This window comes from Pseudonaja textilis, chromosome Z, assembly GCF_049901715.1.
Source record: "Pseudonaja textilis isolate UNSWEBS1 chromosome Z, rPseTex1.2, whole genome shotgun sequence".
Taxonomy (NCBI): Eukaryota; Metazoa; Chordata; class Lepidosauria; order Squamata; family Elapidae; genus Pseudonaja; species Pseudonaja textilis.
This window is the reverse complement of record NC_142008.1, coordinates 98,563,677-98,587,258: the sequence shown is the minus strand read 5'-3', so window position 1 is coordinate 98,587,258 and position 23,582 is coordinate 98,563,677. Positions and strand designations below refer to the sequence as shown.

Here is a 23,582-nt window from a genome sequence, read left to right as displayed (position 1 = left end):
GTACTTATAGTACAATCACTGCAACATTCCCATAGGCATGTGATTAAAATTCAGGTACTTGGCAAGTGGCAACTTCTCACAGGGTGAGAAAGCAGTTTCACTGCAAGTTCTTCTGGATTTTGGTGATCATTTAAGGGCCAAACAGTTTATACTGATATAAAAGATGAAGTATGTTATGATAGCTTATAATTGGACTTCATTGAATTAAATGAAGAATTTAATACTTTGGTAAGGAAAATATTTATTGAGCTGTTTCCTATAAAACTTGGTAAACGTTCCTTTTTGCCAAATCCAACAAACTGAGTTTCACTGTCTTTCTCTGTTGATACAGATGGAAATTAATTATTAGCTATTCAAATCTGCTTTTATTTTATTTATTTATTTAGCAAATTTATATATCTGCCCATTTCACAAAAATGATTTTAGGAGGCATACAGCAAAAATAAATTATCTACTATTAAAAACTATTAATCATAAATAAAACCAACACTGTGGGAGAATGGACAACATTCTAAACAAAATGTAACCATCCAGCAGGCTTCCTTGTTCCCATAGTGTCCCAAAGTTTTCTTCTTCTACAATACATCTTTCTCCCATATTCATCAGCAATCCTGATCTCACTATCATATTATCTTAAAAAAATACAGTCCTTCAAGGAATTGCAGAAATAAAAGGGTATAAAGTAATAAAATGAAGAAAAATGGATCTCTACTTCCTCTCTCCTATTTCCTGCTTTTCATACTCAATTTTCTATCATTCATTTTCTTCTCCTCCTTGGCAAGATTATAACACCTTTTTCTTCAGTACCAAAACTGAAGACATAAATAAGAGCTAGACTGGAGGGTGAGTTAAGTGGCAAGGATTACTACATTCAAAAACTGAAGATAATCCATAAGAGACTGGTTTTCAATTTCCTAAGAAGAAACTGTTTGATCTAGCGGTTAAGGTCCTGGATAGAAACTAGGAGACTGTGAGTTCTAGTTCTGCCTTAGGTATGAAAACCTGACTGAATTGGATGCTTTCTCTCTCAGCCTAAACAAGCTCACAGGGTTGTTGTTATGGGGAAATAGGAGAAGGAAGGAGTACTGTGTGTATTCACTGCTACAAGTTATTTATAAAAATAATAAAAACAGGAAGCCAATCAACCAACAACAAACAAACTTTCCACATTATTTAATAAAATTCTCAAAACAACTGGGTAATAAATTTGAAAAAAGAAACAGAAATCCTTCCCGTTCCTTTTCTGTACCCTAAAAGCTCTCTGATTGTAAAAAAACAAAAACAAAAAACCAAATACTCCAGGTTTGGTATTCTAAGTCTCTATAACTAGAGGTAGCCATGTGACTTGTGCTTGTGCTTGGATTTAGCTGTTTTCATTCAGGCCATTTATATTTTGTTTTTGCCTATTCTCAGTTGCAATGCAGTGCATTGGGCCAGAAAGCACATGAGTCAAGAGAGAAAAGTACAAGAGAAACAGCAGCAGTAACTGATTAGAAAAATGGACATATGAACAAGTGGGCAGATGCTTCCCTGATGTTTCAGGAGGAGAAATTCACTTACAAGCAAACAATAAGCATTCAAGGCTTGGAATTGTGTATATATAGTGTGTGAGTATGTGTAAAATATGTTCAAAATTGGAAGATGACAGATATTCTACTGCCCAAACCAAGCTTTTTATCAGAGATATTTGCTTCTATTATTGATTTTCTGTTTAATTGTGATTTTATTATCACCCTGAAAAATGGCTTGGAATTTTTTAAAACAGAAAATGAGGCAGATTATTCAATTTTCATGTAGAATAGGACAGCCAAATTTGGGGATGTGAACAATGAGTTTTGTCTTTGATCACTATATGAAGATTCATGATTTCAAGGTTTAAAGGTCTTTTTTAAGTTTCCAGAAATTTACTTCATAAATAAAAATGGTTCATATTTAGTCCAACTGAGTGTAATCGTGGCAGGGTCTAAGTCAGATATGCATAACACACTAAGTAAATGGCTCTCCTGGGTCCAGGCAACCTATAGCAATCCATATTTGATATACACCATAAAAGAAACATTTTTTGATAGCAACAACATGTAAGGGTACACACTTCATTTTTTAACCATTTCAAACACAAAATTTCACAAAGCTTTCCACTTTAAATGCAAAAATATTATTCAAAGCCCCAAATTGGCATTTCAAGTTAGGTAAAGGTTCCCCTCGCACATGCATGCTAGTCATTTCCGGCTCTAGGGGGCACTGCTTAGCTCCGTTACAAAGCCAAAGAGCCAGCGCTGTCTGAAGATGTCTCCATGGTCATGTGGCTGGCATGACTAAATACCGAAGGCACACGGAATGCTGTTACCTTCCCACCAAGTGGTCCCTATTTTTTACTTGCATTTTTTACATACTTTTGAACTACTAGGTTGGCAGAAGCTGGGACATGTAACAGGACTCTGTTACATGGTGCTAGGGATTTGAACTGCTGAACTGCCGACCTTTTTATCGACAAGCTCAGGGTCTTAGTCACTGAGCCAGTTGTCCTATGTGAAATTCCAGTTTTTGAAATCCCCTATTTAACTAATGGCTACAATAGCTTTGATTGGAAAAATATGCTAACATCTGATCAACCAACTAGTTCTGGAGACCCAGAAGGTGGGTCTGTGAGTAGCATCTCATATCCTAGACCTAGACCAAGAAGAGCTTCTGGAATGCTTTTCAAGATTTAATGGGGATCCAAAGACTTGCTTGCAAGAGTACTTTTCTCTTTGCCACACAAGTATATGACTTATGGTGCTTTTGAAAAATGTCTCTTGCCCATAAGTTAACCACATCAATGTGACCATGCAAAGGCAGGAAGTTTCAAGAATTCCAACCTGAGATCAATAGTTCAAAATGCAGACTAGGCACAAAAATTAAACTGATGGATCCAAAAAAGAAAAAAAAAAACCAACCAGGGCTCCTGGTGCTAACACTAAATTTCCAAGGATATTACCTGCAAAAAGTCACAGAAACAAAGTAAGAAAAGCATGCAATGGCCGCCAAAGCCAAAAAAAGGGGCTGCAATGCCTAATACAAACAAGACAAATGGCACGGGAGAGAGAGACCTAAATAAGGCGGACTCTCGCCCCCAGCCCAGGCCACATGGGCTCTCAGGGGCACCTCCGATCACAATCTGACCAACGTACAACAAAAAATCAGTTTAAATAAAGTTTAAAAATTAATCAAAGACTTCAAAAAAACACGAAACAAAAAAAGGCACGAAAATAAAAAAAAAGGCTAAACTGGCAAGCCGGCTAGCTGTCAAACCTGTTCTAAGTTTTTAACAGAAAAAACCTCTATCCAGGGGGTGAATATTCTTCAACAATTCAAACAATTCAGAGTCCATTTAAGGGTGGTCTGAACACTCTGAGACCGAGTGAAGAACTAGGGACCATTACCAAGGGGTGGGGGTGTCCTCAGTTTTTCAACTCGGTCTGCAGAGCTATGAGACTAGAGACTACCCATCCTGGATTCTCCTTTTGGCTCAGTGGAGAACAACAACAAACCACAGTTCAATTGCCTCTTCCAAAAAGATGCATCAGGGATTGTTTTCTGGACTTTTTTCCTTTCCTGCACTCTTGTTAGATGGGGCGTTGGTACTTACCTGACACACCCTTTCTCTGTGAGCTGTGAAGAGCATCTGTTGATTGGGAGATGCTTCTGTCGCTCGTCTGATAGGCTGGGCTTTAATTGTGAGGATGCTCCTCCTCCTCCAAGGGACTCCTCCCTAGCGTCCCCAGTTTTGGCCAAGTTGAAGTGATAAAAATCTTTCTTCACTTTCACCCTTTCTAATACTTGGCCAGAATAGCATCCCATCAGACGAATAAGGGTGGGGATGGATGCTCTTCACAGCTCAAAGGGAAAGGGCGTGTCAGGTAAGTACCAACGCCCCTTCTCCAGATGAGCTGTTCAGAGCATCCATTGATTGGGACATACCAAAGCTTGGCGTGTGCTACGGGAGGGCTTCCGTCTGGTTTGGATTCCCTTCTCAGTCCCTATGGACCCTTTGTAATACTCTCCTTCCAAAAGCAGTCTCCGCAGAGGCAAAGACATCAATCTTATAGTGAGCCCATGTTGCCACCTTGTAAATTTCCTCTATTGGTGCTTGTGGCCCATGCCGTCAATGTCACAGCACTCCTGGTCGAATGAGTAGTGATGCCCCTGGGTACAGGAAGAGACTGTCTCACAGGACTTGGTAATCGTGCTCTCAGCCACCTACCAATCGTTGATGGAAGAGACCTTGCACCCAATGGTGGGTGGCTGAAAGGAAACGAAGAGAGCCTCTGTTTTCCTAAAACATGACGTGTGGTTTAAATATATGCAGAGAGCTCGCCTTACATCTAGTCTGTGCCATTGGCATACGAGAGTCTCGGTCGGCCTCGGACAAACATTCAGGAGTATCAGTTCCTGTGGTCTGTGGAAAACTGAATTTATCTATTGGGTGAACGTTGGATCTGGACTAAGGACCACTCTGTCTGTATGAAAAATACAGACCTCTTGTCTAACTTACAAGGCGGCTAGTTCCGAGATTCATCTGGCCAATGTTATTGCAACCAAGAAAACCACCTTGTACGTTAGAAAATGCAGACTCATGGTCTTCAGGGGCTCAAAAGGAGTTTTTGCGAGCGCGGTAAGGACCTTGTTGAGGTCCCATGTAGGATATCGATACACTACAGGAGGCCGTAAGTTTGTAGCCCCACACAAGAAGCTGTGTATACATAGGTGTCAAGAAATGGACCACAAGCCTCTCCAGGCGATGCCTGATGCTATGGCCTCCCCTTTGACCTGTTTATATGAAGATGATAATAACAAGATGCCATCTAAGTAACAGGTGTTCCCCTGTATTCAAAATGTATTCAAAAAGTATTCAAAATGTTGATTATTATAACAAAATCTAAGAAATTTGCTATGCGAGGGTCTAATTGGAATGTGGAGATAGGCCTCCATTAAGTCAATGGAGATTAGAAGGTCGCCCTTTCTTATGCTCAGAAGGATGCACTGTAGTGTACTCATCTTAAGCCTCCTATAAACTAGGGAACGATTTAAGTCGTTTTAAATCTAAAATTGCCCTCCATTCCCCCGAACTCTTTGAGACTAGAAAAAATAGCGAATAAAAGCCTTGCCCTTGATGCCCCCACTCCAGACGGTGTTCCCAGGGGAGAGAGAGAAGCATCGGACCCTTTTAAAGTGAAGCTGCACCCGTCAAGCACAGTCGGCAGTGATCACAGTGGCTCAGCTTGAAAAGGTTGCAATGGCATGGGCTAAGAAATGTGGGTTGTTAGCCACACAGCTGAGGCGTTATTTCCTCTGATCACACTGGGGGCAAGGAGATCACTCCCTGATGCTGTGGAGAGCTCCCCTGGCTCGATGTTATATGCTGTAGGGAGCTGCTTGGCTCATTGTTACAAAGAGCCTTAAATAATTTTTTTTGAGTTTAAAAGCAAACCTTTTTGTTTTCTCTTTTTGAAGTCTTTGCCATTCCGGCCAAGGGAAAGGGGAAAAAAAGGTGCCTATGTCCATGAAGACTGAGCAAAAAAACTGGGGACACTAGGGAGGAGTCTCGTGGAGGAGGAGCATCCTCACAATTAAAGCCCAGCCTATCAGACAAGTGACAGAAGCATCTCCCAATCAGTGGATGCTCTAAACAGCTCATTTGGAGAATTGGACATTTTTAAACTTCATTTTCACCCACACCAAATACCGTCCATTTCTGTTTGATTTTTGGAGATCCTTTTGACAAAAAGACAAAGGTATGCACTTACAGAGTCCCGACTTCCATTAGTTTGGAAAGAATACAAAGAACAATGCAATAACAGGATAGATACTCATGAAGCCAAGTCCAGAACTGATATATAATTATATTTCCTTCTTGAAACCCATTGGGTAAACAAGAAGGCTTTGTTTTCAAAGCAATCAAAGCCTCACCAATTCATCCAGAATTGGCTCACCCCTCCCCTTTCACTGTGGAGCAGCAAGAACAGAGAAATTAAGTTGGCAGGGATTTCTTCCAAGATAATAAAAAGCAACATGCTTCTTTTCTGCCTAACACCTCCATCTCTAGAAGTTTATTTTTCTCCTATTCTGTCTCTGCCATATTTACATTGTTTTAATTATAACTTCCCAATAAATACAATTCCTCACCCGACACACAAAATTTAAAAAGAGCATCTGTTTCTTGCGTGTTTTTATTTTTTTTCTTTCATATTACTGATAAGCTCAGTGTAGGTCCTTAATTTTTAATGCAGCCATTTACTGCATTAAATGGAGTACATTGGAGACATTTTAATTTCAGCGTCTTGATATTCTTTAAATGCAAGCTAGAAGCAGTCACCAAGTACTGCGTCCATTTAATTAAAAACTTTTAGAAATGATCTTTGAATCTGAATAGGATTCTTACCTTAATATTATACTGAAATGTGCATTATTGGATAGTTCCCCCTCCCAAATATTGGCCAAAGGCCAAGTGAAAGCAGCATCTAGCAACCATAAACCCACTGTCCTAACTTTCCCTGATTCTTGCCATTTACCACATCCTCTAGAAAAATCCAAGACATTATATCCAGTCTCCTAATGATTCTTATCTTTAGGATTAGATTCCTCTTGACTCTCTAGAGCATTCTGAAAATCCCATCTGTTTGAAGGAGATGTGGTGAACAAAATTACAGTTGGAGAGCATCGGCTTGAATCTTAGGGGGTTAATAAAGAAGAGAAAGAGTCTCTATAAAGAGCCTAAGGGTTGTCTATAAACATATTTTAACAGCTAGGCAAGACTGAATCAAAGATGTAGTAAGGAGGAGGAAAAAAAGAATAATGTCAACAGAAGATTTTAATAAGTTCTCAGATACAAAGGGAATAGCTACTTCACATTTCCCAATTTTGCTCTTTGTAATGCCTACTTCTCAAAATAGAAACCAGGAGAACCAATGCCAAAATAATTCATTGCTCTGTAACAGCTGCTGCGTACAACTACAGGTGGAACATGTCCATTTCATCAGACTTCTAGGAGGTCCCTAAATTCACTAAACAGCTGCGATTTAGAGTGGTGAAATGCAAATACTGTAACAGATCCATGGCCATATGTATCATTATCTACCTGCTGTGACTATATTTCAAGACAAATCTATATTTTATCTATTGGCCCCTGCCAGTTTCTGTAATGTATGTATCTAACCCACCACCCACTCACAAAATATGGGAAACTAGTTTTATTTGCATGCACAATTTATATGCAATATATAGCAATAATTCACCGGATTATTTCTCATTCAGTCTAATTCCCTTTCGAGTTCTTTGATGGTACAGATCCTTGACATAAAGCATTATAAAACAAAAAGATAGAACAAGAGTGTTTAAGCAATTTTGGAATTCCACAACAATTGGGTATGTGGTTAACAGCTATAAAATATTGTCAAGTTGGCCATTTTACAGATGACATAAAGATTTCTTGACACAGCCCTTAAGTCAATGTTTCCCAGATGCATTAACCAAAACTGGGCAAAATTGGGTTTTATTCTTTGGATAATGACACAAGAACACAATACCACCACAACAGGAACATTTAAACTGATCTGAAGATTGCCACGTTTACTAAAATATATTTGAAAACCTCCCAAAATATTTCTATTAAGACAAAAACTGATCAATTACCATCGATAATTTCTTGAAATGACAAATATTGTTCTATTATATTGTTAATATGGCTAATACTTGAATTACAGCCCTTTAGCCACTATTTGAGTGGTATTTAAGGAACGGACATGCGATCCTCAAACTTTGGTAATGACTTTCTGATAAGCCATTTTGGGTAATTAAGGAAACTGTTTGGAAAGCAGTGTTTTCAGTACTTCCGAAAGGTTAGATATCAACTTGATCATAGTTGCCACAGTGCTTTTCATTACACAATTAATAACAAATGACAAAACAAATAATAAAATGTGTCTAAAGAGAGAGACTTGGACAAAATTACTATCGTTTTTAGAGTTGGAAAATTTCAAACCTAAATATTATTTATCAGATGAAAATCATAGCATTTTGTTTGTACTTTTAAAAAAATTTGGTAATGATGCTACAGTAGCCCATGCTGATGGCCTTTGTATGTCAGATATAAATCATGAGGATTACAGTCCAATACATTTGGAAAGGGCCAACTGATGAAAGCAGTGGAAAACAATAGCTAGGCTCTAGAGAACTTTATTATACAACAATAGAAACTGCTTTATTCCAAATAAAACCACCAGCCTATCTGGCAGTATCTGTACTGCTGACAGTATCTCTCCAAGTAGTAATAGTAGTAGTCTTTCCCAGGTCTACATGAAATACAAGGATTAAATAAACCTGGATTGAACTATGGTGTCCTCCAATGCATCTAAGATTGCTGCTAATTACAAAATTTTGTAATTAGAAAAGTTTCTAATCCAACTGTCTAAGAAAAGGAAAAATAATTTTAAAAATCTCTTAAATTAAGCTGGTGTAAAAGACAAAAAATAAATTCCTAGACTATATTCTATATTTTTATTCCTTGTCCCCCACCTGAGGTACTATTGTGTCCCGAGTTTTAATTGGTGGATTTGAGATTCTATTAAAACATAGAATTATAGCTGCAAGTCTGAAACTTTGTTCTGAAATAATGTACATATCCTTCACTCCACAGTAATCTACAGGCAAATTCATCTGCCAGTCTGGTCTAGTGGTTAAGGCACCAGGCTGGAAAACAGGAGACTGTAAATTCAAGTCCTGACGTAAAATTCATGAAAGCCAGCTAGGTGAATTTGGGCCAGTCACACTGTCAGTCCAAACCCACCTCACAGGGGTTTGTTGGGTGGAAAACTGAAGAAAGATAAGTTGGATATGTTCATCACTTTGAGTTATTTGAAAAAATAAAACAAAATGAGATACAATTAATTAAATTCTGAAGCAGATGGAATCTGAGTAAAGATGCATCAGAATAAAACATTTAAATCTGTGATAGTGCCCATATTCTAGAACAGCAACCACTGCCCCAAAGATTCATGTGGCTCCTATGTCCAGAAGTCTATAAAACTTGGCTCTTCTCCCAGATGTGTGGGTAAGGTTATTGAAAAGCTCCTGCTACTTGTGTTTTGTGGTATATGTAGTATGGTTATCCAAATGAACATGTTTTTTTCCTTCTTTTTTATTGTTTTCTACTCTTCTTAAACTACCCAGAGTTGTTCTGAGGTCAGTCTCTGGATTTAATTAATTAATTACTAACTGTCAGCCGAATAAAGGATTTTAAAAATCAATTAACAGCCATTCAATGAATCAACAATTGTCTTGTACATCTAACATATTACTCAAATACAAACCCTGAGGGTAGGATTAGGAGAGCCAGTATGGGATCTTTTTATGGGATCTTTTTAGGGAAATACCTATCCTAGAGACCCAACCCCAACTCTACCTTATACTATTTTGTTCTTGATCTTGGCCTTTGAGAGAAATGCAGTTATTCAAGTTTACTGAGGGAGTGTTAATGTTCTTTCTCTCCCCTCCCCTTCTTTCTCGTTTCCAAGTTCAATTGTTCCTTTTCTTTTCATTTGTTCTTGCATGTAGTTTTGCTATTTAAAGTTAAAGCTATTTTTGATGTTATCATCATCCAAAGTATGAACGTAAAAAGAGCTATGCTGTATTAAAAAGAGTGTTTATATACAGGCCAGTTAGGATGCCACTGGAACACCCCTATACTACAGAACGTAACCATGGTGTGTTGCCTATATGTATATCCATCTGTAATTTTGAAGATTCTTGAATGAAAAGATAATTTCTGCAAGGTATACCTGAAGGCCATATCTTACATACAGTAGAAGTGCTTATTGTTGTTTTAAAATTTGTGTTCTTCATCACTCTGTAGGAACCCCTTGACACACAATACCTCCATCGAACAAACATTAACTGCAGAGAAGAAGGATATGGGTCCTTGCTATGTCATTAGAAGACATGGTGCCAACACTGATCTTATTTAGACATCAGGAAAATACATTTTGACTATCTAGGCATTTCTGACATTTATTTATTTTATTCAGTGGAGCACTATCTCAACATAAATGTAGACTTAAGCTGGGCACTTAAATCTACAGCCTGTTTCCAACAACAAGCTAAGCCACAATAAGGTATTTTGCAAATCCACTAAACCAAAACAAAATATCCATGTTATGTTTACACATAAATTAGGTGCTGGATTTAATAGATGTTTCTACCATCAAATTTGGAAAGAATTACAATCGTCACTAAACCAACCACAACCTTTTAAATGTTTATCTGCTCTCTTATTGAGTTGGGTGACACTGATGTTACACTATTGATTGTTGTCAAAGATAACATAATAAAGGATGAAATAAAATATTTAGATAAAATAGGGACAAAATTTACACTTGGAAGTCGGAACTCTATTTATCATACCCATGTACAAGGTTCAAATGCTCCCCAGAACAAGGTTAAAACTCATTACTACTGTAGAAGATGCAAGATGTTTGGGAGGGGGAGGTACAAAAAAAATCTGCTGTAATTTATTATCTTTAATTTTACTTCAGTGGGATTAAAATAGAAGATATCAGAAGTTTCATTTGAAAATATTAAATAACAAATTGGGAAAGAGAGGGTCATGTTTTAGGGTTTGAGGTGGGCTATTTTTTTATTCTTTATGACCCAGAAAACTTGGCAAGAGAAAGTAAGCAAATATTTTACCTTGAAATTGGAAGGGCATATTTTGATTATTAATGAAAGTGCTTGGTTTATTAACACTCTATATATAGGCAGTTACTTTAGGTTATACGTTTGAATTTCTTATAAAAAATTTGCAAAGCATATCGGTTCTCTCTGCCCTTCATCCCAATTCTCTCCTCAATACCCACGTTTTCAGTAGATGTCTGTTAGAACTAGTTGAGGTAGAATTGGTTAGACACATGTTTTCCTCTATCAACTTAAATCCCTCTGACCCTTCCTATAGTACTGCATTCTTTGAATTCCAGACCTCTTAAACAATGGCTCCTCCATTCATTTAGGGACATGGAATGGCATTCAAGCAAGAGATTTCATTACAATTTCCATCCCCCATCAAAAAATAAGGGGCGGGGGGAGAATGAGGCAGAGCTTTCTTTCCAGTGAAAAATACATTACTGTTTTCTTTTCATTTCCTATTTTTACTACCAACCGTATCAGAAATATCTAGCATAACTAGAATGTATTTGTTTTTTAAAAAATCATCTTTGTTTCCAAAGACTTGGATAAATGCAAAAACTAGCAAAGAAAAATTAACAATTCAGAACAAATTATTCAAAGGAATCATTCATTATTTATTATCTTTATTATATCAACTTCCTAAGCAGAAAAAAAAAACCATTAGTCTTGAAACAGTGTTTCATCATCTCATGGTTCTGGGGTTATTTTAGAAAAATTAGTAAATCACAAGACTATTATGCAATCCTGTAAAGTTTTCTGGTTTGGATCATTACATACATTTCCAATCATTTTTTTCTTTTCTCTTAATGTTTCAAACTGTTAATGCTTAATTGAGACCATATGCATTGTTAATACTATATTGAATAATATCAGAAGATGAATTTCATATTTTTTGGTACCTTTACTATGTTACTGTATGTTCTTTTACCTTTGTTCGTGTTTGTTTAATAATGGAAAAAACAAGCCATCTGAAGCAACAAAGCCAATTATATGTACTAGAATTTAATCAAGTAATGAAAGTATTTATTGATTCAGATTGCCAGAAAGTTAGATCCCATTGAAGTCAATATAAAAAATTCAGCATGGCTTATTTATTTCAAGCATGCTTAAGTCTAATTCATATAGATAGCTCTTGAGTTAGTGACCACATGAAGTTACGATGGTGCTGAACAAAGAAATGCATAAAGGTGACCACAGTTACAGCTGTTGTAGTCACCACTGTGACTATATGATTGTGATCTCTGTACTTGGCCACCCATATGCATTTATGACCAGTTGCAAAATGCTCTGCAATCACCATTTACAATCTTCCCTGCCGGATTCCCCAGAAAGTCAGCGTAGAAGCTAGCACAGAACATTACAAGCTACTGCCCCTGAAAAGACGCCCTGCAGTCTATGGAGGCTAGCTGAAAAAGATCCATGCCAAACTCCAAGCAGGATTTTCAGCCATGAAGGACTTCATTCAGCCCCCAAATGAAGGGACTTGTATCCCTCCTTGCTCTGAGGCTGAAATTTCTGTTTCAATTTCAGCACAGGAAATCTTCAACCCCAGAGTACATAGATTAGGATAAAGGGTCTAAAGCAGGCTTGTCCAACCTGCGGCCCAAGGGCCGCATGCAGCCCAGGTCACCTTGTAATGCGGCCCAGTGCCCACCCCAACCTTCGTGCCAGAGCCAGCGAGGAGGAGGAGGAGAAGCAGGCGCGAGGCAGGGTGAGGCGAGCGCCAGGCCAAGCAGCAACAGAAAAAACAGGCGCCGTCAGAGCGCCACCTCCTGCTGTTGCCACCACCGCCATCGCCGCCACTTCTGCCCCCGCCGCTTCTGTCCCCGCTGCCACTTCTGTCCCTGCCGTCGCTGCCGCTTCTGCCCCCGCCGCCTCCGCTTCTGCCCCCGCCACCGCTGCTGCTTCTGCCCCCGCCGCTGCTGCTGCTTCTGCCTTCCAGTCCTGCCTCATCCAGCCGGGCCATTTGCAGGAGGAGAGGTAGGCGCGAGGCGGGCGAGCTTTCTCCCCCCCCCCAAAAAAATTTGGCCAGAAAATAAACCGTGATAAAAAAACTGTGATAAAAAATAAGTAATTTTTAATAAATAATTAATAATAAAAACATCTCACTAACTTCATTTCCAAATAAATTTAATATGTTAACTATGTTTTCTATGGTTTTTTTGGATGATCAGGTATCGTTACTGTTATTTTATTTTATGTGCGGCCCAAACCAAATTTTCATCTTCTAATGTGGCCCAGGGAAGGTGAAAGGTTGGACACCCCTGGTCTAAAGGAACATGGCAATAAAAGCTACTTGGAAAATGAGGCAGTCTCAGTAAGAAGGATGAGTGCACCTGTGAACAGTTGGAGAAAAACGGTGGAGTATTTTGTGTACGCTGGTGGGCCCGGTAGGTGTTGAGTCTTTCCACTTCTCAGTATGTTTGAATTGCCAGGTGGGCAATGAGGTTTTCTGAGCCACAGCATCTTTCTCTACACTGGTGGGCTGGGTAGGTGAAGTTTTCATGGAGTAACTGCAGCTTTGTGCTGCACTGCACCAGCACTCCCAACTCAAGCATGGCTTGCACCACACCTCCCCCAAGCCTGGGGCATCCCATAGTTATCAGGGACTCTGCTTAATGGCCCACCAGGTGCTAAAACAGCATTAGGGTGGGAATGCTGGGAATGTTGGTCAATGACCAAAATGCTCCTGTGACATTTCACATAGCAACTACTTCACGCACTGATTGAGAATCCGGTTCCAATTGTGGTCATAAGACGAGGAGTACCTGTAATCTAAATCTAGCCTATATAACATGATGAAATTCCAAGCAGAATTGCTGCCATCCGTTAAGGAGGGTAGGGGCTGATAAGCAAATGCCCTCATCCACTCCAACCTGTTTTACCCCTTTTTTCTCCCATAACAGAACATTTTTAATACAATTCTAAATACCACAGCACTAAACCAAGCAATAAGCCCCTGCTGTGATCTGAATCCAAGTACAGATCATTTTGGTTGGAGTTGAATGAACAAACCATTAAATGTCAGTAGTTTGACTTCTATGTTTCTTTCTATCCAGGTAGATATGCCATTGTTTATGTAGCCAAAATGGCCCCTATACTCACAGATGGGGAGTATCAGCAGGCTTAGATGAAACCCAAAGTTGGCAAAAATGCAAAACGTGTCTAGGGGAAACTCCAGTGATGAGAATTCCCCAAATTCATTGGCCACAGAACGCCTTGCAAACTGAAGAAAATATGAAAATGTGCAGAGAAAAGAAAAGGCATGACTTACTAAGTAGAATACTAGATAGAACCTTGTCAGAATGCTACCTTCTGTTGTAGATTTCATTACTAAAAACATATTTAAAAACTGATAACAGAAAAATATAGAATGCCTGAGTTAAGGAAGCGAATTTCAGCAGATTTTGAAAGCAAGCAGGAAACAAGCACAAAGGGGAGGTTCTATATAGTAGGATATTGAATGAAGACAGACTTCAACTTCCCCAAATCTCAACTTTTATTTTTAGAAGTATGCACAATTGCTCAATGTGTATTATTTTTAAAGAATGAAGAATTCATTCTTAGTAGAGTCCATGATGAATACTAGAGACAATCGCTCACCACCAGGTCTAGATCTAGTCCAGCAGGCTAGATTAAAGATCTGTCTAAATAAGGGCAGGGCTTCAGATTGTTGTTCCCAAATGATTCATAAACTATGATAGCTGTGTCAGGACTGCTGGTAAAGTCACTCTTGTCAGTGCCACTGTTCACTTCAAATGGTCGCTAGATGAATGACTGTTAAAGTCAAGGTCTACCTTTAGATTACAAAAGACTATGTGAGACTATGTAATATATGCAGCAAACCTCAAGGCAAGCTTGCCAGCTAACATGTGCCAAATTTATGATGAACCATGACTGCTACAAACCCTTATCCCTCAGAACGTTTTCACCTATATTTGCTTGCAAGCTTCATAAAAACTAGGTTCAAATGAGAAAAACCAATCCTCCCACCTGGTTTGTCAGATGGATGTTTTGGAGCCCAAAAAATGAGTTGTTAAAATATATCACAAAAGGAATATAATGTGCTTTTTTCCTATCATCTTTTATACAAGGAAAACTGAGAATCCTAAAATGAGAACAATTCACTTAGCTAATGTTGAATGCCTCAGAGAGGGGTGGGAGGGGGGAGACTGATGGATTGATCGATTTCCATCTGTCCAAATGAAATTTGGGAAAAATACTAAACAAACAAATAAATAAAAGCCAACACATTATCTATATTTGAGGTTAAAGAAATGGGAAAGAATTGTTTTGCTTAACAGACAGTGAAACATGCAATAGAAACAGTGTGAAAAATGCAATATAAAGTTGACTTTACTGTGTTGATACCCGATTTCCTCAAAAGGATAGTGTGAATGAAAGAAAAACCAAAGGAAGAGGAAAATTTGCTTGAGAAATCGTTCAGGGTGGAATTTAATTTTCTGTTACTTCTGGCAATCCCTTATGGACTTTCTGTTGACACCATGACTTAAAAGATAATATATTATGGATTTGTATATAGATAAGAGATGGGATATGGGGTGAAGAGATGTTTGTAACTTAGAGGGGATGAAGAGTCACTAAATTTGTTTACACTTGTGATGAAGATTGATGTCATGTCTTTATTTTTTCTCTTTATTATATTTTTAGATTCCTCTTTTTTAAAAAAAATTTTTTTACTCCTTTCTATTTTCTTTTCTTTAAGCTTGAAGAGAAAGTTTACAGACAGCTGAAATCTGAAATTAGCTGTTTGAAGCACATTGATCTTCTCTAGTGCACTAAATAATCTTCTATGCCAACTCTTGGCTCTGATTTCACCATGAGCCACAGTGGCGCAGTGGTTAGAGTGCAGTACTATAAGCTACTTCTTCTGACTGCCGGCTGCCTGCAATTTGGCAGTTCAAATCTCACCAGGCTCAGGGTTGAGTCAGCCTTCCAACGTCGGTAAAATGAGGACCCAGATTATTGTGGGCAATATACTGACATTGTAAACTGCTTAGAGAAGGCTGTAAAGCACTGTAAAGCTGTAAGTCTAAGTGCTATTGCTATCCTATTCCTATATGCGTGGCACAAAATTCAATAGGAATTTTTTCACCCCCCCCAGCCCACTCCCCGGTTCCACTGAAACTTATATTTGAATTATGCCAGCTGGACATAGGATAGGGTTACAACTGAATTCCTTATGCTGGCTTCAGTCCAGGTTATGACAGTCTTAGGCTGGTATAACTTTAGAGTATTATGCCAGTGTTTAGGGGGAAGGGATGAAAAAGAATAGGAGCTGGTGTGATCAGAGCTGAGCAGCAACCCTTCAGTTGAAATCCTATGTTTTGGGGAGATTTGGTCTCGCTTCCTCTAGAAATTTGAACACAATATTCATTGAGTTTACATCCTCCCAGTATTTAGGAAGATAGTAAAAAATCATCTTTCATCAAACCTTTATTTGTTAAATATAAAAATAGTTGATTTTAATTGTTAAATATATAGGTGACTTTTTTACTTGGGTTTAATTGATTCTATAATCTACTGTTTTATCATTGTACATAGAAGGGTGAGCTAAAATTCAATGCTGTACCTTCAATTGTTTGCTTTTTAAATTTAGGAATCCACAATCTTTGGGTGGCTCTGAGGCCACACGTGTTGTTTCTGGGTATTTAAATGGGAATAGGCAACTACTTATGGCCATGCTTACATGTATCCAGATTGAAATTTCCTTGGTTTTTTTCCCCCTAAGCTTGGAGAAGGAAGGTGGATTCAAATTATACTCTATAATAGGAGTCATCTTTCATATCATTACAGCCACATAAAGAGAGACATTATTTTACAGGAATTCTATTCAATCAAGGCTGCAAGAGGCAATGCTGATGAATCATTTTATTTTCTCGCTTCTTTAAGATCCTTGTATAGTTCAAGAGTATTTCACTAAGGACCAAGGATACATTACAACATTTTTGCCTCTCCCATTTTCTATCATTTGATGGTCATAGTAACATATTAGATAACCCAAGACCTACAGGGTCATCCTTTCAGAGATATTTCCTCACCTAAGCAAAGAAGCAGAATGACCATGGATGGGCAAAAAAGCAGTGGGAACAGGGAGTGAGTTCTGACTTTCTGCAGGCTTCCCCATTGTTTTGTGGGAAATCAGGGAAGGAGTCTGAAATCACAAACATGTGACTGCAATTGACTGCAGTGATGCTGCAGTAGCCACAATACTGTGAATGGAACTGGTGTGAAGATCCTTGACATTTCAATTACATGGAAATAATGAATCCAGGATTTTGTATGCATCCTTTAAGTTACCAGATTTGAAATATCCCAATTCCAAAATGTTTGTGCTATGGTGAACCGTTTGCGCTAACTGAAGGCTACAAACAGACAGACAAGAGAGGTTTGCTAATATACAAATAGGCCCAAGGACTTAATGACAAATATGAAGGTAGAAACTGTCGTAGATCCTACTATTTAATTCTAACATACCACCTTTTTTTTTTTGATTCTAAGAAAATCTTACTGAAATCATAATGTATTTCCCTTTGCCTGAACTAATAAAGAATAGTAAATTTAGTGAAAACACAGGTTCCAATTCCCTTTCATTCTACATCTACTAGATCCATACAGATTAGATATGCTTCCCAATTCAATTATCATATCATAAATTATGCTTCCATTTTCACTGAATAAGGGCACCCAACAAGTATAAGACATGTATGCTTTTTATCAAGATTCATGTTTAAAAAGTTGTTGAAATCTTGAGTACAAGTAATTCTTGTTTATCGATCACATTTGGGATTGGCAACTCCATTGCTAAGTACCAGGTCATTAAGCAAATCATCACATGACTGTGACGGACTTACAACCTCTCTTCCACTGTAGTCATTAAGTAAGATATCATATGACCATGATGTCTGATTTTGCTACCACTTTTTTCTTTTTTTTACAAAGTTTTTATTTTTTACAACAAACATACGAACAAAACATAAAAACATAAAGCCCTCTTTCAATTATATACATACAGTGTATCCGTTGGTTACAATCTTTTGTGCTATCCTTTTTTTACCGTTACTCACAAGTTGTATAAATTCTCACCTTATCGGTCTAGCTTGTGCTTATATAGTATCAATTATTAAACATTCATTTGACTATTTTTCCATCATTATATATGAGATATTCTAATTTTCATGATTTAATCTTATACATTCATCCAATGGTTATATATTTTATATTGTATTCTTTATCAGTCTATTAACTTTTATTGTAAGGCTTACTAATCTAATTCTTTACCATGTCTTTTTATCTAACCATTGATAAAATAAATCCCATATCATATAAAATTGTTTATCCTCTTGTTCTCTAATTTCAAATGTCAATTTACTCATTTCGGCACAGTCCATGATTTTCTTAATAATTTCCTCCTGCATAGGTATTTTTTCATTTTTCCAATTCTTAGCAAATACAATTCTAGCCGCTGTTAAAACATTTACAATCAAGTATTCCAATTCTTTACAATATATTTCTGGTATAATTCCCAATAAAAATATCTCAGGTTTAAAGTCTAGGTGTTGTTTTATCATTTTTTGCAACCATGTGTGGACTTTAGTCCAATATCTTTTTGCATCCGAGCATGTCCACCACACGTGGTAATATGAACCAGGTATCTGATGACATTTCCAACATTTATCCGATTTATTCTTGAACACCCTCGCAATTCTCGTCGGGGGTAAGTGCCACCTGTAAAACATCTTATACAAATTTTCTTTATATGCAGCTGACATTGTCATTTTATAATTTTTAGATCACAATTTTTGCCATTTATCTAAATCAATCCCATATCCGAAATTTTCCCCCAGCAATCATTGTTTCTTTCACTTGTTCTTCCTCTAATTTAAACTCTAGCAAATGTCCATAAATTTTTGTTATTACTTTTTCATCAGTACCTGTCAAAATTTTATCTAAATCAGTCAAATTATCATAGATATCTTCTTTTTTAACATCTTTATCAGATCTAGATTGTATTTGGAAATATGAAAAATAATTCATTTTTATACCTTGCTCGTCCAACGCTTGCATAGATTTAAGTTCACCCTTTTCATTCAATATCTCACCATATCTAACTGTTTGTTCCTTTTTATATATTATTGGATAGGAAAAAGCTTCAATAGTAGATAACCATAGCGGAATTTTTAAATAATATTGCTTTTTTATCTTCTCCCAGTTTAGAAACAATGCTTCTCAAATATAATGTCTTCTAAAATACCCCTGCATTTTAGTTACCTTATACCAGAGGAAGGCACGCCACCCTAACAGCAGGTCATGTCCTTCTAAATTCAAAAGTCTAGTATTCCTTAGCGTTCTCCACTCCTTTACCCACATCAGACTCGTCGCTTGGTAGTATAATTCCCAATTGGGCAAAGCAAATCCTTCTCTTATTCTTGCATCTTGTAGCAATTTAAGTTTTATTCTCACTTTCTTCCCCTCCCAAATGTATTTTAGCACTATTTTGTTTAAATCTTCAAAAAAAAAATTCCCTAATCTGATTGAAATTGTCTGGAATAAGTATAAGATTCTAGGCAATACATTCATCTTAATTGTACATATTCTCCCAATCAGTGATAATTGTAAATTTTCCCATTTTATCAAATCTGTCGCAATCTGTTGTTTAAGTTTAAGATAATTATCCTACTTAAGTGTGGTACATCTTGGTGTTATATGTATCCCTAAATACTTAACCTTGTTTGTGACCTGGATCCCCAAAACTTCCTCCAATTCTTTCTTTCATCTTACTAACATGTTCTTTGCTAAAATCTTTGTTTTATCTTTATTTATTTTCAAACCTGCTACTTTCCCATACTCTTCTATCTTTTCTATCAGTTTAGGTGCAGACTCCAATGGATCCTCTAATATAAATACCAGGTCATCTGCAAAAGCTTGTAATTTTTACTCTTCTTTTTTAGTTCTCATACCTTTTATTTCTTTTTCTTCTCTGATATTCCTATTCAGCACTTCCAGTGTTAACACAAACAACATAGGCGACAGTGGACAGCCTTGTCTGGTCCCTTTTCTTATATCTATAAAGTCTGTTAACTTTCCATTTATCATAATCTTTGCAGTATGTTTATGATATATTGTTTTGATGGCTTGAGTAAATTTTTTACCAAAGCCCATTTGGTCCAATTGTAACAGCATAAAACGCCAATTCATATTATCAAAAGCTTTTTGTGCAACTATAAACATCAGAGCCATTTGTTTTTCAGGATGTGCCTCATAGTATTCCAGTGTATCTAAAATTATTTTCATATTATCTTTAATCTGTCTCTTCAGCAGAAATCCATTTTGATCAGGATGAATAAAATTGTTTAAGTATCTTTTCAGTCTTTCTGCCAGAATTGAAGCAAAAATTTTATAATCTGAATTTAATAGTGATATAGGTCTGTAATTTTTAACTTGCTGTGGGTCTGTGTCCTCCTTCGGTACAAGCGTGATATATGCTTCTGACCACGTTTTGGGTGTTCTCTTTGTCATAATTTCATTCATAATTTCTAATAAGTGAAGATTCAATGTTTCCTGGAATGAAATTCCACTGGCAAACCGTCCAACCTGGTGCTTTCCCAATGTTTTGCTTTTTTAAAGCTTCTGTTAATTCCCATCATTACTTTCTAACATTGTTTCAATATCTTTGGGTATCTGGGGCAAATTTGCTTCCTGTAAGTTTTGTTCAATTCTTTCTTCCTGAACATTCTCTTGATGGTACAGTTTTCCATAGTAATCTTGAATAATTTTTTTCTTCTCTGCATTTCCATAGCATACATGTCCTTGTTCATTTATCAATTGATTTATTCTTCTCAAGTCTCTTTCCTTTCTCAATTTATATTCTATAACCATCTGCCTGGTTTGTTTGCATCTTCAAAATAGTTCTGCTTAGCATTTTTAATTTTTTTGTGCTATTTTTTCTTTTTCCATTAGCCCCATTTTATGCTTAATTATGTCCATTTTAATGTCTTTTTTTGTGGAAATTTCTGTAGTTCTTTTTCCAACTTCTTGTAGTCATCTTCCAATATTTTAAGGATTTTTTTCTGTTTTATATTTCTTTTCCTTGTATAGTCCATTATCAAACCTCTTGTATAAGCCTTCATTGTGTCCCAGAGGTTCTGTAATGATGCATCCTCCTTTGTATTTTCTTTAAAGAAAAAAGTCAATTCTGTCTCAATTTTCTGTTTAAAGTTTTTTTCATTTAATATCGTATTATTTAAAGTCCATCTAGATCTCCTTTTTTGTTCTTTCCATACAAGTGTTATTGGATTGTGATCTGCCCAGGTACTTGCTTCTATTTCAATGTCTTGTATGTTAGAAAGCAATTCGGTTGACATCCATAACATATCTATTCTAGACCATGATGCATGTCTATTTGAATAAAAGGTATATTGTTTATTTTCTGCATTTCTCTCTCTCCATGCATCTTTTCAGTTTATCTCATCTACCATTTGAAAGAAGGATTTTGGCAATGTCTTTCTAGTTTTCTTTGCTGTTTTTTGTGTTTTATAATCTAATTTGTCATTTATTATTCCATTAAAATCTTCCATCAGACAGATATTAGCATAGTCCAGTTCAATTATTTTCTTATGTAATTTCCTGTAAAAATCTTCTTGATTATCATTTGGGGCATAAATTGCTATTAAAAGATTATTTAGATTATTGTCCGTTATCTCCACCATCAAAATTCTTCCATCATCATCTGTATATATTTGTTCCGCAGGGATTGTATCTCTAATGTATAACATCACTCTTCTCTTTTTACAGTGTATTAACGCTGTAAATAATTTCCCTAATTTTCGTTGTTTCAATATATAATCATGTTGTTTTTTTAATATGTACTTCTTGTAGGCAGATTATCAAATTTTAATTTCTCTAACTTATGAAATACTTTTCTTCTTTTAATAGCTGAATTAAGCCCATTTATATTAATTGTAATCAGTTTTTTCTCATCCATTTTAGACTTTATAAGAAGGAGTTGTTGCTCTAGTAAATCTTGGTTCTCGTTCTCTGGGTACACCACCAACGGCTCCTTCTTCTTTTTCAATTACTGCTGTGCATTCCTCTTGAAATTCAATTAACGACTTTTCTTTTCTTGTATCTTCCCCGCTTCCTCTAAAATATTCCATATAGAATAACTCAGCTTTTTCAACTGTATCAATTCTGTGTCTTTGTTCCTGCCAGGTAAACATGAGACCGTCGGGTATCAGCCATCTGTAATTTATTCCTCACTTAAGTAATTCTTTGGTCAAAAATAAATATTCTCTTCTTATCTCTCTCACTCTTCTTGGTATCTGTTTCAGTACCACTATTTCTTATCTTTGTACTTCAGTGATTTTTCTTTTGCCGCTTGCAGTATTTGTGATTTAATTATTTTCTTTGTAAATCTGATATGAACTTCTCTTGGCAGTTTATTTCTCATCGCATATCTTCTATAAACAAGAAAAACCTCGTCCATTCCACCCATCATCTTCTCTTCAGTTACCTCTAATGCTGCTGCCATGATTTCTGTCATCATTTCAGCAAGGTTTTCACCCTTTTCTTCTTCTATATTTTGAAATCTAAGATAGAATTCTGACCTATCAATTTCCCATCCCAATGATTGCAGAGATCTGCCCTTATCTCTTTCCACTTTCACTCAATCAGGTATCCATATCTCCAATCTTCTTATCTCTTTGTACATCATGATCTTCAATTTTCTTAATTCTGTCCTCGTATTGCATCATCATCTGTTGAATATTTTCAATTTTTTCACCTGTCTTTTCCATTCTTTGATCAATATTCTCCGTTCTCTTTTCAATATTATCTGTTTTTACTTGTACCTTTTGAATTCCTTGCATAATCATCTGCAGTGTCACTTCTTTCTTCTTCTCTTGTTGTAACATCACCTGTATTGATCATTGTCCTCCAGATGGTAAGGAAGAAGAAGTTGGGATTGAAGAAGCTGAGGCTGGTATTTTTCTGCTCATCTTAAGAGTACAATAGAAAGCCAGACTGGCATTTGCCCAGTGCTGGAAACTACCCTCTATCCCCACTGAACTTATGGTTATTCAGAAAATTTTACAATGCGCCGAAATGGACAAATTAACCCAAGCATTAAAAAATAAAGAATCTTCAACCTATTATAGCAATTGGAATCCTTTGTACATTTGGCTTAATCAAAGATAGATCACCTCTAAGAAAACTAAGGCCGAGGCCTCCGAGGCAGAGATAAAGAAAAGCACTGCCGACGATAGTTTGGAAGAAGAAAAGACCTTACAGACAGTCACAAAAATATGGTTTTATTATAATTGTTTTCTCTACTTTTGTTTTCCCCACTTTCCCCCCCCTTCCCTTCCCTTTCCCTCTTTCCTCTCTCAAGCTTTCCTCTCTTTCCCTCTTGGCCTATGCCAGGACCTGTTCGTCTTTTTGTTGTATATAATTTGTAGCTGTGTTGTTGTTATTTTTTTAAAAAAGTAAAACTAATAAAGTTTATTTTAAAAAAAAAAGAGTACAATAGAAAAATTGAAAAGAAAAAGCAAGAGCAGCCAATTGCCACTCCAGTAAAAAAAGAAAATTAAATAAAAGCAAAAGATAAAAATAACAAAGGGAAGGGAAAAAATCTTTAGGCACTTGAATACCTTAATCCAATTGGTTCCAATTATGTAGGAAAAGAGGGAAAAAAGGAAAAAATATAGAATGGAAAAAGGATGAAAAAATAAAAAAAATTAGGAAAAAATTTAAAAAGACAGAAATTTCTATATTCCCCTTGCTAAAAAGGTAAAACAAAGGGAGGGAGGGGAAAAAAGTAATCTTATTCTTGCATCAAAGGACTCAAG

At 36.6% G+C, this 23,582-nt stretch overlaps 1 protein-coding gene across 3 annotated transcripts in view; it reads right to left on the bottom strand.

The window, feature by feature from the left end:
- IGF2BP1 (insulin like growth factor 2 mRNA binding protein 1) overlaps nucleotides 1–23,582 on the bottom strand; it is a 96,251-nt gene that overhangs the window by 46,751 nt on the left and 25,918 nt on the right. The window lies entirely within an intron of this gene.